Below are 4,218 nucleotides of genomic sequence, written 5' to 3'. Positions count from 1 at the left end.
TTTTCCTTCTAGCTGGCCTCTTGGAAGAGTCCAGTAAATGAATTCATGATAAGACATTAAGGGCAGCCGAAGGCTCTGCAGGTTTCTCTTCCCAGGGATGGGCACTGAGTAAAGACAATTCAGCCTAATGCAGAGGCAACAGGATTGGAATCCAAAGATCCGTGTTCCTAATCTGAGTCTGTCCTGCACCAGAACGTGGTGGTGACTGGACTGTTGGACTCGGAGCCTCTGGGTCTTTTATAAAATGGGAATAATGAACTTCTCTGCCAGCTCCAAGGCTTTTTGTGAGGCTCCAAGGCAATAAGGCAGGACGGGTGCAAATGGAGAAAGCCCACGGAAAGACAGCTCACTCTACTGGGCGGACACTGTGCCTTAGCCAGCGGAGGCAGCTTGGTACAGGAGGCCGCCCGCTGCCCAGATGGAGACCCAGGGTGATCACTTTCTTAGCTCTCCAGAGAAGCGGGGAGAGCAGGAGTGTGATGATGGCTCTCTTCTGCTCCTCTTCCCAGCACCTCATTTGTATCCCAGCTGTTCCTGAGAAAGGTGGTGGGGCTCCCTGGTGTGCCTTCCAGGAAGGGTTAGGTCAATACACACAGGGCTTCTTGGGGAATGTGTCCTGCCTCTGGGCCACTGCCCTCTCTGGAGAAATCTGGACAGATTTCTGGGCCTGAGGTCATGGAAGCATGTGCCACTTCACCTTCACTCCCCAGGGAAGGGGGAGGGGTCCCTTAAACCCTGTTTTTCCTTCCCAGTCAAGCCTTGAGCTCTGAAACCAGAACCTGGCACCAGGTGGTAAAGGGCCAGAGCTCCTACCAGCTTCTCTTGCCCACTCCACTCCCAGGTGTTGTCAGAGGTTTCTGGAAACCTGGACTTCCAGGTACCAGCCCCTGTTTTTAAGAGGATTGCCTTAAGAGCCTGGGGCTCAGTGTTCACTATAGTGTCCATGCAGGATTTACTGGAAGCTCTGTTCTCTTCCTGAAACAGCCCTCTGCATTCATCCGCCCACCTGCTGCCCGTCATCTAGAAGAGCCTACTCGGTGTGGGCCCTGGGGAGAGAGAGGTGAGTCTTTGAGCATCTGTGCACCAGGTCGGCTCTGGACATGGACCAGAGGAGGGTCAATACAAAAGCCCCACACCCTCTTTACAGTCTTTGTGTAAGGGGCTCATGATCATTTTCTTTAGAATTCTGATCTAGGAAAGATTTTTCTTTCCTGCAGACAAGGAGAGTGACGAGAGTTATTCATGCTTACTTTCCCCCTTGGTTCTTGGGAAATGCAGTGCAAAATTAATGCTCAGGTATAATGCCTCTCTTAGCTCGGGTATTTCATATACCTGCCTCCCTGTATATTGATGCACTTTTTGTAATGATGGGCTTTGCTGAGCACTGGTTGTGTGCCTGGAACAGTGATAGATGCTGTGGATGCCCACGTGAGACAAAATATGACAAGATCCTGGCCTTCCAAGGGATCACAGTCATGTAGTAGATACCCCACAGTACCCACATGAGTGCTGTAACTAAGTGTGCACAAGCGCTCTGGGTGCAGGGTGGAGAGAGCAGTTCATCTGCCTAACGGTGGAGAGGGAAGTGATGGACCAAGAAGAGGTTGGGCAAGGCTGCTGGGAGGAGGCGATGCTAGAAAGATAGGTAGTGGGTTTGCCAGATAAAATACAGGACATGAACTTCAGTTTAAATTTCACATAAACAAGGAATAACTTATAGTATATGTATGTCTCATGTACTATTTGGGACATACTTATACTAAAAAACTATTAAAAAGCAGGTACCATATTTTATTTTCTGGAGTAGTCGGACAAGCATTAATAGTTCCGTTTTACAGGTGAGAACCCTAAGGCTAGAGGGATAACAGGTGAATATTCAGCCCATGAGGAGCAGAACCCAGCATTAATTACTACATATTTCCTGCCTCTGGACCAGAACGCTCTTCTCTGCATTGCACCAGACCCATCACTGGCCAGCCATAGGCAGGACACCCTCTTGGCCTGGATGATGGAGAGGATGCTGAGTGTATCTTTGGAGTGTCAGAAAAGTCACTGACGAATGGAACAGAACAGGAGGAAGAGGCTGAGGCTGAAAAGCAACCCCTACCTTCCCCGCTTTTTCTAGGAATGGGCAGGAAAGAGCTCTGTGTGTAAGAAGAGGCCACCAGGCAGGCCTCTGTGTGGTTCTGCTTGGCCCCAACATTTGGCTTTGGCCAGTGGGAAGCCTGAAGAATGCCTCCTTAAGCCGGTGTTATGAGGCAACAGGGAATACATTTCCAATTTTTCTGTATGGGCATCTGGCAGTATGGGAAAATCAAAACTTTTTTGCAATGAAAAAAACAAGTTTCAAGTCGTATTTTGCCCCTGCTCATTTAAACCGTTCAAGGAAGGAAGATGTACCTCCTGGCTCACAGCTCTCACATTCCCAAACCCTGGTTTCTGGGACCTCTGTCACATCAATAGCATGTTTGAAAAACCTTTGTTCTAGAACTTTCTCCTCTACATACACAAATGCTTGCCATTAGGGAAAGGGAGACTGGACTTTGAAGCGCAAAGTTTTGATAATATGGAAAAGGACAGAAAACTGCGTGCACCTCTAAAGTACAGTTTTCAGGCTGTTCTGCCTGGTGATATTACATGGTATGTGAACAGATCGGCAGTGGGCAGCCACTCTGCAGAATCCCAGGTGTGGGCTCCTGTTTGCCAGTAGTACTGAGACTGAGTCCTTCCTTTCCAGCTGGGCCTTTGGAGGAGAGTGTACTCGGTTTAGGATTTTGGGTTCTTAGTTACGCTCATACTCCCTGTCTGTCCTCGAGACAGCTGTGTCCTCGGCACAGCCCAAGAGGCAGTGAGATGGGGTGGAGGTTGGGGGTTGGGATGATCAAAGTCCACAAGGAACAACTAGGTGCAGACCAGGTCCTCTCATGAATGGGATTGTGAGATTTACTCCTTGCGACCCTCTGAGACTGGGGGAGGTCTACTACTGAAAGCAGCTCCTTTCCAGAATTTTCATGGTGGACAGACGCAAGTTCCTACCATTTGGGGAAACTGCAAACATGCGTGAGAGGTCAGCTAAGCATGGATTCAGAGGTGAGAGAATGTTATCTACAAACACAAGTCTCTCCAATGAGTGAGTAAACAGACACATTTGGTGTGGGACCCAGGGCCTGGCTGTAGGAAAGAAAAGGCCCACCTACCAAAGCATTTTTCTCTAAATGCCCCTTGAATTGAGACACAGTTGCCCAGCCTCCTGTAGTCTATTCTCTGTGAGGAATGTCTTCCCCAGCTTCTTGGGCTAGGTATCACCAATTGTTTGGGGATTAACCCTTGGCCATCCAAAGTCTTGCTCTATCTATCTGTCTTGTCTCCTTCCCGCCATTCTGACTCTCTTGCCTTGGTGCACCTTTCGTGAGCCCAGAAATGGCAGAGGATGACTGTATGCAACTACTTTCAGTGTGGATGGCCAAATCACAGTCACTGTATGGGCATGAGTGGTTTAAGAAATGAGTCTTGCTTCTTCATGAACTCTGGTAGTTGTACTTAGAACCTGTCCATCAAGAAATTAGGTCTGCAGAGTCCAAAGCAAGCTTCCCCAGAGCTCGACAAACAAGCTGGCCCAGCAAGGCAGTACCTCCTACGGTGCCTGCCTTGGGCTCTGAGGTCTGTGGCCCATTTGCCACATGTGGCAGTATCACACTGCTCAGAGGTAGGTTTTCGGCATCCGTGGCCTCCCTCCACCCATACTTCAAGATGCAAGTGGTGTGGAGGTGTAGCGAACTTCATGAGATGCTTGCTGTTGTCATCAGTCCTGGGGGGTCAGTCATGGTCACACTCCCAGCTCTCTGGAGCTTAACCCTTCCTCTCAGGGTAAGGTTGGAAATATACAAAAAATTTCCCAAGGGCTCTGAGGGCAGGGAGACTTCTGTTTCTTTGGGGGAGGGGGGCCTATAGAGAAGTCCTGCCTGTCTATCTACTGATACACTCTTTGCCTTTTGCCTTAATGGGGACCCTGGGTTTTGACTTGAGGTTCCTGGGCCAGCTCTGAATGTAGCATATGTGGGTGCGTGATGGACTTGATATTTACATAAGCCACGCTGATAAGTGCACATGTGTTTTTAATGTTTCGGCTTTCTACACCACAAACATGCCAGTGTGTATATGTGTGCACACATGAGATGTGCTGTCAGGCCGGGACTTGAGTAGGTCTTTTCTTTCTTT

The sequence above is a fragment of the Suricata suricatta genome, chromosome 1 (assembly GCF_006229205.1).
Source record: "Suricata suricatta isolate VVHF042 chromosome 1, meerkat_22Aug2017_6uvM2_HiC, whole genome shotgun sequence".
In the NCBI taxonomy this organism is placed as follows: Eukaryota; Metazoa; Chordata; class Mammalia; order Carnivora; family Herpestidae; genus Suricata; species Suricata suricatta.
The sequence above is the reverse complement of the archived record's forward strand: the minus strand, read 5'-3'. Positions refer to the sequence as shown.